Source organism: Aphelocoma coerulescens, chromosome 4A (genome assembly GCF_041296385.1).
Source record: "Aphelocoma coerulescens isolate FSJ_1873_10779 chromosome 4A, UR_Acoe_1.0, whole genome shotgun sequence".
NCBI lineage: Eukaryota > Metazoa > Chordata > Aves > Passeriformes > Corvidae > Aphelocoma > Aphelocoma coerulescens.
The window spans coordinates 19,690,644-19,705,456 of record NC_091018.1 but is presented as its reverse complement, the minus strand read 5'-3'; the positions used below and the strand labels follow the sequence as shown (position 1 = coordinate 19,705,456).

The 14,813-nt window shown below is 48.8% G+C and overlaps 1 protein-coding gene across 8 annotated transcripts in view; it reads right to left on the bottom strand.

The window, feature by feature from the left end:
* The window catches only part of NEXMIF (neurite extension and migration factor), a 177,243-nt gene that overhangs the window by 160,490 nt on the left and 1,940 nt on the right, over nt 1-14,813 (bottom strand). For 2 of the 8 annotated variants that reach the window (XM_069015675.1, XM_069015674.1), the window contains exons 3-5: nt 11,819-13,308; nt 7,449-11,405; nt 4,000-6,792 (exon numbers count right to left, since the gene is read on the bottom strand). The gene's annotated coding sequence lies outside the window, so the exon portion shown is untranslated. Of the gene's footprint in view, nt 1-3,195; nt 3,278-3,999; nt 6,793-7,448; nt 11,406-11,818; nt 13,309-13,676; nt 14,231-14,813 lie in introns of those variants that run through there. The other 6 variants (XM_069015680.1, XM_069015681.1, XM_069015676.1 and 3 more) reach the window with 6 other exon arrangements.

Below are 14,813 nucleotides of genomic sequence, written 5' to 3'. Positions count from 1 at the left end.
AAGGGCCCAGACCCCTGCACAGGTGCCAAGTGACACTACGGGTGTGTACGACCAGCTCAGAGAAAAGAGGGAAGAGCAAGGTACCAACAAAACACGGTTTGCTCAGTTTTATGCCACATGGCTCATTTACTCACTGCTGGCAGCTTCCACAAAATCAGGCTCGTCAAGCACCTGACTGTATACACAGGTAATGATTATAAAGCCAACTCAAGCGGGGCTAAAAGTACACAAAGATCTAGCATGAAAATAAAAAAGTGCAATCCTCTCCCAGGTGGAAAACAGGACTTTGAACGTAACAGGTGGATTATATAACCATTATTTTGCTCCCAATTCTCAAAATATTTTTTTTTAAATACCCTCACAGACCAAAAACTGTCATTACTGAGAAGCAATAGCAATTTTACTCCGTTAAACAGCCAGGCTACCCATCTCTCTCAGGGCCAAACACAAACTCAGCCACAGCAGCATCGAAGAGCCCCCACACAAGGACCAGGGCAAGGCCTGGAGCATCCATGGCTCTCCTCCCTGGATTCTGCCCAAGGAAAAGATTATTTCTTAATGCTGCTTTTTGTTTGCAACAGGGCATGAACTTCAAGGGGATGGCTCACTGCTGTGCTTGGGGAAAGCAGCACGGTTGGGCTGCTGCTACCGCGGAAAAGCCTTAATATCCAAAAAACGCACCTCGCATTGATGGCTGTGTCCCACACCCAGGATACAACATGAGCCAGACCCCTTTGTTTGGGAACACTTTCTCCCCAAGCCTGGGGCCTTCTTGGTCCTGCAAGCACATTTGAGTCTTTTCATATGTTTCATTGCAGAGCCAGGAAAAGGATACACACGTGACCCATCACAAAAACATCCACGAGGCCTCACCACCTCAAAAGAGAAGGACACCACACCAAGGCACTGCCCCACACAGACGTACTCGGTGTCCCAGCTACGGAAGTTAAAACCCACTGGCCACAGCCTCTTCTCTTTTTTTTCTATCTGAAAGAGACTCCTCAGCACTCAGAACTCAACGTTTAAGTGGGCTGCTGGAGCCTCGCCTCCAAAAGGCAACAGCAAACACAAAAAAAAAAAAGGAAAAACAAACGCACAAAAATCCCCCCTCCCTGCCCCCAAAGCTGAGTGGAGAGCGAGGAGCAGAGAGGGAAAGGGGGATGAGGCACACGGGGAAGGCGGCCGGGTGCTCCCCTCTTCTGCCCCCCTTTTATTCCTGCTGAGTGTAGTAACACTTGAACTGGCTCTCTTTATTTGCAGCCGGATACGCGCTTTCAAAGATACTGTACTACTGTGTAGGCCAAGCAGGGACTCTCTTTCTTCCCTTGGTTAGGGCTTTTGGGAAAATAATTATTCACCAGAACTGCCATCGTGAACAGAGCAAGCTAAATCAATGTAGCTTTGTATGGGCCATTGCCACTGCAAAGCAAATACTCCATCAAGACATGGATCAGTGAGAATTTTATCACTAGGAATCCTTATGTACATCTTTGTGTATTTTTAATACCCACCTTATTGCTTGGCCTGCCCCCTCCCTCCCCATGCTCCTGCACCCCACCCTCCCCACGGATTTGTCTTGTGTCACTGGCAGCTACGGGGCTTGGCCATGAGATTCACATCAGTAAAAACATCTTAAATACACAGATTTATTCTCCTTAAAAAAATATATAATAAAGCATTGGTGCAGAGCAGATTTATTCACTGAACAGGTTGATTTATTTAACAGACTTGACATACATCAAAACCTACTATAGGCTTACATAATTGTTATCCATTTAGCAGGTCTGGTTCTTTTGTCAAGTATTTGTTTTTCAAAAGTGATTCACTAAAGACTGCTGCCTTCTGCACAGCTCACATACCTTAACAAATGCAGTCTTGCATGGGGTATTAGCTGGAGTGACTTTAAATTGCATCCTACCTGCTTGAGCGCTGCCGCTATTTTTTTAGCCTCTGTATTATTCCTTTACTAAACCACACGCACACACACACACACACGGGGAAAAAAAAAAAAAATTAAAAACAGAAAAGCAAGAGGCAGGAGCGTGTGTAGAGGCACACCGAGCCCCGCCGGCAGCAGCGTGTGCCGTGGGCTCGGTGTTACCGCAGTACCACGCCGCTCCAGCGATGCCAGCAGGTACCTCCGGCGCGGCACAGCCGAGTACCAGGATGTTGATGGCTGCACAGAGGTTTCGGGGCCGGCGCGGGGCAGGGGGGACGAGCAAAGCGCCGGGCGGAAACGGGGGGAAACCTCCGGGAGGATTTAAGGAGCACGGAGCCGTTTTGTTTTCCCGCAAGAGGCTCATTGAGGCCTCGGCTCGCACAGGCGCACCGCTCCCTCCGGCCTCACGCATCCACCCACGGCTCCCGGCCGCGAATCCCCCAAATACGCACCCATCCTGCGCGGGTTCCCAGTGGGAGGCGGAACACGGCGGAGCATCACCCAGAGCAAACCGATCGTCTCGGCGTTCATCGCCGGTCCCTCACGGCTTGTTTGGGTTCATCTATCACACTGTGCATCGCTCGCTCGTCTCGGAGCCGAGGAAGGATTTCATCCCCCCCCCTCGCTCCAGCATCCTCCTCGCACACACACACCGGGCACATCCCGGGGCTCAGGGATGGCAGCGCCCGGGTGCCGACCGCACGGACCCGGCGCTCCGCCGCCCGCCAGACAGATGGTTAATTACATTCACAGCCGCATTTTGCGCTGGGATAGAGTTTCAGACAATGAGCCAGTTTTATTTGATTAGCCAGTTCTCTAGTTTAATGCGCGCGGTGACAGCTACTCCCAAGGCTGGGGCTTTTTTTTTTTTTTTTTTTTTTTCCCCTTAAGTAAAAATAAAAATCCCATCCCCCCTCCTTCATTATGTTTTTGTTCTGGCCGAGGCTGAAGTAAGCGCGGCCCCCGCGGCCGCCGGGGGGGCCCGGCGGTCCCGCTGCCCCCGGGCCCGGCGGGGCGGCGCCCCCGCCCCGCGCTGCACCTGCCCGAGGGGGGGGACACGGCGCCAAGTTGCCGCCCCCCCGTCACCTCAGACCACCCTCGCACACACACACCCCGCAACTTCCCCGCAGGCCTCCGCGCAGGCCGGCTCTGCCATCAGCATCCCCTCCTCCTCCCCCCCCCGCGCTGCCCCCGCGGTGTAGCTGGCGCGGGAGGGGGGGGGTGTGTGGATGAAGCTCCGCCGCGGCGGGACTCACCTCCGCGCGGGGCCCGCGATGGAGCGGGGGTCCCCCGCCCGCCGGGCGCTGCCGGTGCTGCGGCTCAGCGCTGCTCCATGCGCCCGGGGCCCGGCGCGCGCAGGTGGACGCGCCCGCCCCCGGCCCCCGCCTCCCGCCGCCGGCCCCCGCCCCTTCCCCCGCCGCCGCCGCCGCCGCCCCACGGACGGGCCCCCCGGCCCCGCGCTCCCTGCGCAGGGACGGGCGGAGGGCGGGAGGGAGGATGGGGGGCGGCGGCTCCCGCCTCGCCTCGCCCCGCCGCCGCTGCCTCCTCCTCCTCCACCTCCTCCTCCTCCTCGCCGCCGCCCCCCCCAGGGCCTGCGCCCATTCAGGAGGTGCCGGGCAGCGCCGCCGCTGCCATTGTTCGCTGGGAGCGGGACCGGCGCCCGCCCGCTGCCCGCACCGCACACCCCGCACACGCACCCGGCCCGGCCCGGCGGGAGCGCGCACCGCGCCCGCTCCGGCCATAAAGGGCGCGTGGCCGCTGCCGCCGGGCCCGGGCAGGTGCCGAACCCTCCGCCGGGGCTGCGGCACCGCCGCGGGGAAAGGGAACATGGGCGCCGGGAAGGGTCGGGGGGAAGGAAGGACAGGCCGGGCCGGGCCGGCGGGGAGGGGACAATGGGGACGGGGCCGGTCGGGTGTCACCCCCCGCGCACGGCTCGGCCGGAGCCCGGGAGTGGAACTCGCTCCCAGAGCTGTCCACCCGGCTTAATTCTCCATAGTGGGTATGGGAACCACCTTATCATGATCACGTTATTAATAACAGCGTCTAAAACTATGGTTTACCTTCAGATGCCCAGTAACGGGAGGAGGCTGCCTCATCTCAGGATGGCTGGGGACTTGCCGAGGATGCCAGGCACGCAAAGGGAAGGCAGGGACGCACCAGGCGCTGCCTTTTGCCGAGCAGGAGGGCGACAAACAGGCAAGGCAGGAGCCAACATCTCCAGAGTCTGTGAGCTGATAATATCCACCCCTTCTCGCAGGACCCCCACCCCAGCTCGTCCTCTTGCAGCCCTGTGTCTGTGACACCCTCACATGTGCACCGTGGCTGGAGTTACTGCACTGGGCACTGGAGGAAACTTCTGTTATTTCATCTTCTGAATCAACGGAATGGTTTAGCAAATAGAAGGCAAACCAGACACACCTATTTTGACTGCAGTTGGAGTAAAGCAAGTTGAGTATTAGCCTTTAGGTTTATTTAAGTTCACTGTGATATTTCAAAGAGGTTTCTAGTCTTCAGTTATCACTTGAGTTTACTGCCTTTTCATCTTAAACAACACATACAGTCTAAAAATTGATTAGCTAATTCCATGACTAAAATATTAAAGAGTCAAGCACTTTAGTCCTTGTTGCCACAGCATCAGAGACCTCCAGACATGCAGTAATAAAACAGGAACATATGACAACATATGGAGTACTCTCTGAATTCAGAACACTTTACACATGAATCTTCAGCACTGCAAAATAAGGAATTAATCTCATTTGTTCTTCATTAACAGCAGCACCCAGGACCAGGACATGCCATACATCACATGTGAATAAATTATTCATTCCCACTGTGTCAGGGCACACGTTTGAAGGGGTGTAGAAACAGAGACCAGCAGTAAGTGATTTGACCAAGGGCACGGAGTGAGGCAGTGTCATAGTTACTGGGAAGTAGCAATTCCCAGTCCTATCCTCAGTGATGGTTTTCCTCTCCAGCCTCACCCCATTGCTGTGGGAATAACACACTTCACTCCCTGTACCTTTGCGTGTTTGTAATGCTGCATTTTTTTTTCACTCCCCCATCATTTTCTTGGCAGAAGAATTCAAGTAATATAAATAAGTAATTAATCAGGGTCAGGTGAGATGGTGACAGCACACCTGGCAGTGCTCACTAAAATAAACACACAGGTGGATGGTGGTCATGAACTGCTTTCAAAATGAGCTGGGGGCAAGTTTTGCCCTCAGCACCCTCACATAAGGGCTGTGCCCTTCAAAAGTGCTACCAAAGGCACACAAGCAAATTTGGCAGCTCCTCTGCTGAGGCAGCTCCCAGGGCAGGAATAACGTGGCCAGAAGCACAGGGACACTAACACCTGGTCAGACCCACCCAGCTGCTGCCGATGCCTTTGGCAAGGTGCCACACTGGAGCTGTGTGCTGGAGGTGATGGCAATCACCTGAGTATAATCACCAAGATAAGATTAGAGGTAAACCTGGGGAGAGCCTTGGTGGAGATGAAAAGACACATTCAATTAAGTGAGCCTTGCACCTGGATCCAGTTTAGAAAGACAACCCAAGTATTTATTTAAGTGCTGTATTATAGAGGGAACACAAACATAAGGCTCAAAGATTTTCCTTGGGGCTGTGAAACAATATAATGCCTTTAGTTCCACTTATCCACACTATTCATTTAAGGCCCTTCAATTACAGAACCACCACAATACTGATCGATAGGCAGCATAAAGTTCTGCACAGCATCTCAGGCAATCTGAAAAATTAACAGTCTGTGCACTGTGATCTTTTCATGTACTGCCACAAACAGCTGTGGAAGGTGCTCTGACGTGATGGAAGCGCAGCCACCCACCTTGGCAGGGTATTAATTTTCCAGGCTGTCGAATAGAGGCTCACAGGTGCAAGAACAAGGTGCTAAGAAAGCTCCTTTTGGCAGGAAGGGATGGACAGCCCCTGAGTGAGGGGTGATTGTGATGCCAGCCCAGCCCTGCCCCACAGTCCCACTGTTCTCCCGACCCCCCCAAGCAGCTCCACTGCTGCAGCCAGCAGCGTGATCATCCACGGAGCAGATCAGACATTTACATCTGTCCCAGCCTTCCAGCTGTCTTCACACACAATCCATGTGCCCAGACATGGATATATGCTAGAAGCCTCTGCCTGCTAGTCTCTCTAGGAAGCAGGAGTCAGTCTAAAAGAAAAGAACCTGAGTTATGACAAGAGGCCAATGCCATGGTGGTTTCCAGGTCTCCAAGTGCCCATGTTTTGATCATTCCTTCTTCTCTTCATCATTCCTTCTTTTCCAGATTCATGGGACCCTCACTGTAACACACCCAGCAAGGGTTAAATCCCTTATTTTCTGTGGCCCAACTAATTTCTGGATACATGGCCCTCTGCTAAGCCATACCAGAGGCAGAGGTTCACCACAACATTCTGGTTTGCCCATGGCAAGTAGAACACAAATGGGATTTTCAGAATATCTTATTCTTGGAGGAGCCTGGAAAAGCATGGTTCAAGCAGAAAGCTGCCCAGATACTATGAACCTTAAAAACCCAGAGGGAAAGGCAGCAGGGTAGCAGGAGACATCACCCTCCTATCCCACTCTACCATGAAGAGCTGGAGAGGATTTCTTCCCCACTCTCTCAGACTTCCAGGACCAACTTCTGAACAAGACCAGTCTAACATAGAGCACTGGCAGAATGAGAAGCACTCCAGGAGGCAGAATGGGGTTTTGGTGGAGGACTCACCTTCTCTCCTCCTCTTTCCTTCCCAGATCCTGGTGTGTGATTCAAAACCAGCCGTGTGCTGTGGGAAATAACGCTGAGCCTGCAAACAGTGAGTCCTTCTTGCAGAAGCTGAAGCGGTTCCTGAAGAAGAAACAAAGCTGGAATTGTGAACTGCCACACACTGAATTTCTCCTTTCCTCTCTGGCACACCTGGCAAGCCTTACAGCTGTGTCAGAAAACCGTCCCAACCCACCCAAACCAGCAGGGCAGGCTGAGCCCCTGGCTGCAGACAGACTCCCCCAGCGTTCCCGGCTGTTTGCGTCCCCTCCCGGAGCGCTGTCTCAGAGCAGCTGCAGCAGCAGAGCTGATGGGTAGCCCACACCTTCTCTTTGCCCCGCTGTTCCAGACACACCCAGAAGATGCTCAAGGCTGATGCTGACCTTGCTGGGAAAGACAAATTTCCAATGGGCCTGACAGAGCTGTGGAAGGACCAAAGGTGAGGAGGGTCCCAGAGAAGTTTCCAGGCTTCTCCACTCCTTGACAGGCTCCTTGCTCCACCAAACACCAAAAGACACCCAACCCTGCCTGGCAAGGCTGAAAACCTCCTGATTCAAGTCAGACAATTCCAGCAGAGTCCCAGTCTCTGAGGCTCTCCTGGCCCCATTAAACTGTGCTGCTGGCGGGCTCTGAGCCCCCCAGATCAGTCCCTGCCTATTCCTCCATTTCTCCCCCCACCTTCCTCCCAACATTTCAATTTCATATTGTAAATCTTCCTTTAAATTGTGCATTTCTCTTACCAGTTTCCATGGCCAAGCACCTCATTATTGGTGCCTTCTGAACAGGAGGAAAGAAAAGCTCCCATTTGTGCCTGGGCCAAGGCGAGCGCTCTGTGCACAGAAGGCTCTGTGTGCCCTCCTTCCCTTGGCAGGAATAACAACCTCGGCCACTTCAGGGGAGGTGACTGCATTAGCAGGGGAGAAAGGGGAAAAAAAGGCAAGAAGAAAAGCAACCAGTAACAACCAGAAAGTCTCAGGCGTGGCCTGGTGTATTTGCAGTGAGCCAGAGCACAGGCTGGAACAAAACCTGGAGAAGGCAAAGGGATCAGGACATGAGGAACTCAAAAGCTGCTGTGGATTCACTGCAGGTTTGATCTTCTCACTGGCAGTAAATCCATGATGGGCAAGGATGAACTGCAGAGGGGCAGGAGCAGTTTCTGGGCATCCCAGAGTTCAAAGCCAGTTGCTGCTAGCACCTGGAACTGCTGGGTGAAGATGGCAGAGCCCAAAGGGCTGGCCAGGACTCTTTGGTAACAGCTGGAAACTCAAATTCTCTTCCACATTTCCATCCTTCCCGTTGCACTGTGGCTCTTCTGGGGCAGCTGCACAGACCAGCAGAGCCAAGTCCAGTTTGTTGTGGATGGAGCTGTTACTTGTAGTGTTCTATAAATTATTTCCTTTCTACAGGAAACATGAAACTCTTTGTGCCCAGAGGCACCTTGTGCTTTACACTCTTGTTTCAAGTGCAGAGGATGCTGCAGTGGTGAGCAGAGATCCCACAGAGCAGAGCTGGTTGAAGTGGTTGATTTTAATGCCAACAGAGCAGCCACAAAACATGGCCACAGAGCTCTTGCCATCCCCAGAGCCGCTTGGCCAGTCTTCAAAAATAAACCCAGTCTTACAGAAATCATAAAGGTAAATTCCTCTGTACTCTTGAAAGGAATGTTCAGGAAATGCCCGTGGCCTTTGAATCCAAACATCCTGGAACTATTTTCCTGAAGCACCAACACCTCAGTAAGTTCCCTGAGTTGGTTTGCAATCCACCTGGATATATTCCATGAGCTGATTTGCAATTCACCTGGGTAAATTCCAAGAGTTGGTCTGCAATTCACCTCTGCCTCAGCCTGCACAATCACCGAGGTTCAGCTCTTTAAGCCCCATCTAATTATGCAATTTAACTGCAGCAAGAACAACAGCTTTGCTGAATATGCAACAGTCTCCTCATTGTATTTTGATGGGGGGAGAGAAAAGGAAAAGGCAATTTCATTTAAAGTTCAGGCATGTCTATGGGGCTTGTCTGATGTGAAAAAGACAGAGGCCCCTCTGTCTCAGGTGAATCTGGAGTTAAAGACACTTTCCTGGTGTGTCTTGGATGCATCCACAGCTACCTGAACACAATGGCACAAACCCTGGCGTTTTTCCTGCTCATTTTTCTTCAGGACTGTAGTTCATTAACTCCAGTAACGCAGTTTCATTAATGTGCGTTAACCAATGACTTTCCCATTACTGCTGCTGTCTCCAATCAAAGACTCATTTATGGAAAACAAGGGCAGAGGGAACAACATGCTTTGGCAGCTGTAAGATCATACGCCCAGAGCTTTATACCCTCTGTCTTATATTTTTACGTTAAAGTATCACAAGCTATTACCATATTTTTCATTATTATTTGTGGCACTAAATACTGCAGCTCCCAGTGCCAGATGGCGAATATTCAGAATAAAAATAATGCAAGGCCAATCTTAGAAAGACTCAATGTGAGTGTAACAGCATGTATTCATCCTCCTTTCCTAATGCACATGGTTAAAATATTAGCAGACTTAAAATCTGGTTTCCAATTTAGAGGAGTCACATATTACAGAATGATATGCATGCATATATACATATATTTAAATATGCACATATAAAAATTTTAATTTATTTCCATTTTATTTGCATGTTTCAAGGGTCTTAACATAATACATGGGCACATCTTCTTTCACTCTTCAGGAGGTTATTTTAACCAGGAAAGAAAACCAAATAGTTTCAAAATGGAACATAAGCAAAAACCTTTTTCTAGAAATTGTTATTGGTACAAAATACTTTTTTTTTTAATATATAAACAGCTTGAGTCCTAAACTTAACCAGATGGAAACGTGCCTACAAAGCGTTGGATCTAATTCAGAAGAGACTGACAGCCAACAGATGAGCCAATTTAGCCCATCCCATGCCAAAAATGGTCAATCATGTTATCTTATGTGTGACTCGACTCTGGCAGATGCCAACTCTATCCAAACAACTTCAAGCATCTTTTTGGAAGACTGGATTATTTTACACACACTTTCAAAAAATCATAATAATGCTCGATTTTTCTGGAAACCTTCCACTTAGCTTCAGCATTTCCACAAGAGGTTTTTGATCAATTTATTTTAAGGATAAATCCTTTTATTTTATAGCCTAACAGAATAAATGCTTTCCAACCCAACAAAGCCTGTTAAAAAAATTATTAAATTGCAGTTCAGTGACAGACCCCCATTTGTTTGAGTATTCATACAAGGAAAGCTTTACACCTGTGCAAATCTTCCTTAAGCCAAATGTTTGCTTTCAACAACACAAAGAAACACGACAGGAAATACAAATTAAAGGTACTTCCTGCATCCCTCACTACCTTCCCCAGAATTAAGAGTAAAGTTAAAACAAAAGGAGTTTTTTATATGCTGAGTGATTACAACCAAGGGTTTTTAAAAAAATTTGTAATTTATAATCTCTCCGTGAATTTTTTTTTGTTGCTTTTCAGAAGACCTGCCGTTCATCTGCCTCCACCTGCAACAGGACAGGACTTGCACCTCTGTGTCCTCTGAAACCCACCCACTCTGGGCAACACAGTGCTGGTATACTGATTTTTTTTTTCCTTCTTGCCCTTAATTTGAATAAGAATAATAAAAAGGAAAAAAAAAAAAAACACTAACTCAGTGATTAGTCCATCCTGACAGCATAGGACCACTCAATCCCTGTCCAATGCATCACATCCCCTGTAGTTAAGCCCTGTATCTGCTGTCAGCTTGGGCTCTGCTTAAACTCAGTCTGAATTTTAGCTTCCCACTAGTACCCTGGGAGGTCTCAGGTGATGAGATTTCTCTGTTAGACTGAGAGCTGCAGAAACCACTGTAAACACTTAGCAGCTCATCATCTTTCACTGGACACCTTGAAAGGGCACATTTGAAGAGGGACGTTTTCAAATCCATTGTTTCCAGGGAGAACAGTGCCAGCTTCCCTGCGCTGCAGAGGGCAGAGGTTCTGCTCACAGCCAGTACTTTGGGTTGTGTTCTTGACAATCACACACAAAGTTGCAATTTCATTTTCCATTTGTCCAGGAGGTAATTGCACTGCCTGTGTGAAGTGACCTTCCTGCACACGGCACACGGAGCCAGGCAATTATCCACAGGACATGCAGCAGCCTCTCCATTTCCAACCTTTTTATAGTGTCCTTTGTGATGGCAGTCCCAAGACTTTGAGATCCACAGACATTCATCTAGGCTGAAGTCTGGACATTTTTAGATATCTTCCTTATAGGACAAACAGATATTCTCAGTTGTGTGAGCATTTCCTTACATTGTTCCTGCTCCTCACTAAGAAGATGCTATCAAGGTGTGTGTGACCAATGGACTTGGCTGCAGGTGTTCACGTTGGACTTGAGGCAACTCTCACAGAAAAGGTCACAGACATTGAAAAGATTCACTTCTGCACTTCCCAGGCATAAACCACTCAGTTTTCAGTGGATGAAAACACCAGGGTTTAGGTAACCATACCCTGCTTGCATCAAACTTGTCCCTCATTTGTCCTAGCTTGTTTATGGATTACAAAATCATGGAATTGTTTAGGTGGGAAAAGATCTTCAAGATGGAGAATTCACAGATTATATTGTTCTCATACCTTATCAGCCCCAAGGCTGGTGGGAAGGTATGGAGTCCCTGGAAAAACACCACAGACTGCTGGAGAAGCCTTTGGAAAGAATGGAAAAGTTAAGCTTTATCCTCTATGTGGGTTTGGATTTTTTAAATAACAATTATTTAATTTCCTCTGTTTATGGATAGTCAGTGGGTAACCAAACACTTCAATCAGCCTCAGCCAGGCTGATCCCAGACTGTCGTTGGTTTCAGATAAACCTCTGGCTGAACAGCAACTCAGCACTCAGACAATGCCAAGGGCTTCCCTTTGTACTCATTACCACACTCACAGCCACTGCCCACCTCTGCTGTACAGTCTGTGATGCAAAAACTGGGTCTGGGATTCAAAAACTAAGTTGGCAACAGTTGGGTGATTCAGCAAGAACAGTTTTTCTACAGCCATGTTCTTTTCTGCACCTATTTTAAAGAGCAGCACTGGCTGAATTGAATTGGCTGTGCTGCCGTTACCTGGTAAAGCAGTGTTTCCTTCAGTTCCTGTTGCCACCACTCCCACAGGTCTTACAGCAGGTTCAGGAAGAACTTCAGGCCAAGTGTGTATTCAGACAAGTAGATGGTGCCTACAAAACATCATAAATTTTGTTGCACTTCAAGGAACCCTATATTCAGTCACAGGGCACAACTCATCCAGGGAGTCTTTAGAAAGACAGAGCTCTTCTCTTTGGCTGCTCACACTTCTGCCTCCTGTGTGTTGCAGGCTGCCTATGCTCTGATGACACCGGTGCACCTGTGAGTTTACAGCTCTCCTGCCACTGCACATTTCAGTTTAAGTCAGGGCTGAGTTGCTCTGAACCATGAAGCCCTTAGTGAGTGTTCACTCCCCACGCTGCCAGCACTGGGCACCCCAAAGCACTCAGCAGCCAGGGCTTCACCAGCCTCCCCCATCTCTCCTGCTCCTGCAGAGCTCACAGGCCACTGCTTTCACTTCATTACCAGTCAGGGAGAAACAATATGTTGAGAAACTTCTTTTTAATCTGCCTCAAGTATTGGGATGTGGTCATTTGTATAGAAATTCACCTGGATGGTGGCACAAGTCCTCGAGGGAGACTGTTGGCTCCTGCTTTGGAACACAACCACTCCTTTTCCATGAAATACCACTCCCATCTCGCTGCAGTCAGTGGGAGTAAAAACAAGTGTGTTTAACAGATGTCACAAACCGTTCCCAGGCTGTCACAGCTTTCCAACATTTTCCAGTGGATTGTTATTACCAGATCCCTGCAAGTCAGCAGCAAGCGATGCCGCCTCTGACTCCGCTCATCCCGTTCCGACTGATGACGTGAGCTGTCAGACTGTAAACTCAGAGTTGTCAAATAGCTGTAATTTGTAGATTTAGTAAAAGAGCTTAACATTCCTTTGAGTAAAGTACTTAAGAGATGTATTCCGTGGGATTTATGGGCTGTGAAAGTCTGTGTGGTTTTTAGCTAGAGCAGGATCTCCATAGGATGGCTCGAGTGTCAGTAAAGCAGCTTTGGCCTAAATCAGAGACTGCCATTAGATGTGAGCTTATATCCCACTGAAGGAATTTCCACAGAGACTCTGATATCAAGTCTGAAAACAGCCATTTGGAGGATCTGCTTTTCTAGATACCTATTGGAATCACACGGACATTTATTTGCTGGAACTTGACTGCTTCCCAGCAGGCTGAATAAGAGTTAGAAAGCTTAGGGCCTTCAATTAAAATAAAGCAAATAATAATTTATAATAATTGACAAAACCCACATTTTTTCAGCTTCCAGAGCTGATCATCCAGTAAAAAGTAGTTTTCTGTGTTTCCCTTTTGTTTTCACAAGTGCTATTTGCATCTGACTTGCTATCAATGATTCCTGGACCATTTCCATCAGGAAGTCATTTCAGTGCTGCAGCCCAACTTCTGTTGTTCCGTTTTCACTGGACACACTTAGTACATTTATGCATACCAGGGCTCGATGGTGTGGCATTTCCTGTATGAATTAGGAGTTGAGAGCGTTACTCACCTGTGAATCACATCTCCTAAGAGAAGATACAAAGTGTTTTAAACACCCCACACCAGCAGCACATGCTGGACACATGGCTGTTGTGCCAATAAATTCTTCCCAGCATGATGCCATTGCATCGTGGAAATATCCAGCTAAATCTGGCAGAATTAAAGTAATTTGTGTACAAACCTAGCACATGAGTTGCACAAAGTCTTAAGAATATTTAAGCAACTTTCTGCCACTTTTTGGTACAACATATTTTGTGATTTGAGAATTCAATACCTGCTGGAAATTCCAACTACCAGTTTTGCTGGGAACATAGGTCAGGCAACAGCAACTATTAAAAAACCCACCTAATGGGCTAAATCTTGCTCATGCTGCTCTCTAGGAGGTAACATTTTAGCCATGGAGTTCTACATTTGGTGACAGAAGGTTTCTGCGGTCAGCTGGAGATTTCTAACATCAAAAATTCCAGGGACTGATAAGGAAGCAGAAGACTGAATGCAATTGCTCCACGTATTGCAGCAGTACAGCACCCAAACACACCTTCAGCAGCCAGGTTTGCTCTCTGCAGCAGCACTAAGCAGGGTTCTGCTAAACACTGATTTTTAGTGGACGTGGCATTCCAATGGATCTTTCCACTCTGTGGGAATCATGTGCATGGGCTGCTGTCTGCAAAGCTCCCTGAGCATTTTGGAAGCACAGCTACCTCACCCAGATATGCTGCTGAAAATGAGACACCTGGAGAACCCCAGTAACACCTGAGCCTCAGCAGACAAGAACCACCTGGAGCAGGCTGTCAGAGCACGCTGCTGTTTCAGGTGACCTGAAGCCCAAACTGGAATATGCAGAGGCTGTCCCAGAGCTCCCCAAGCAGCATTTCACTGAACAAACCTCTCCCTGCAAGGTTGTGGCTACAGAGGTCCCAAGACAGCACAGGAGCCTTCACAGTGTCCCATCCCACCGAGGTGACCTTTGGAGGCAGCACCTCTCCACAGAACATGTGGGATAAAGCCCAGCTCTAAGATAGAAGCTGCTAATGCTTCCTCCAGTTTATAGACAGGAAACGTTTTAGGGAGAATTATAGAATTACAGCCCCAATAAGGGGAGAGGGAGGAAGAAGAGGCACAAAGTAAGGTCATGTCTAAGGAGGAGAGATCAGCTCACACACAAAGCCCACGGGGCCCCTGCACGCAGCTACTGTAATGCAGGGCCCAGATTAGCACTCAGATTGGAGTGAAGGGACTGAATTCAGAAAATCTTCCCACTAACCCAAGATCACCACTGAATTTCTCTTCCTCTGACATTTAACTACTGTAAAATAAAACATTGCTTTTTTTAAAAATAAATCTCTGTATTGTACAACATCAGGTCATTAATTTTTACCCCGTAGATTCGGAAACACTGTGTGTGTGTGTTACCGGCACAGTCCTTGTGTGGGCTTTTTGAAGTGAAGCAATTTCCACAAGGCAGAAGGAACAACTCCAGCC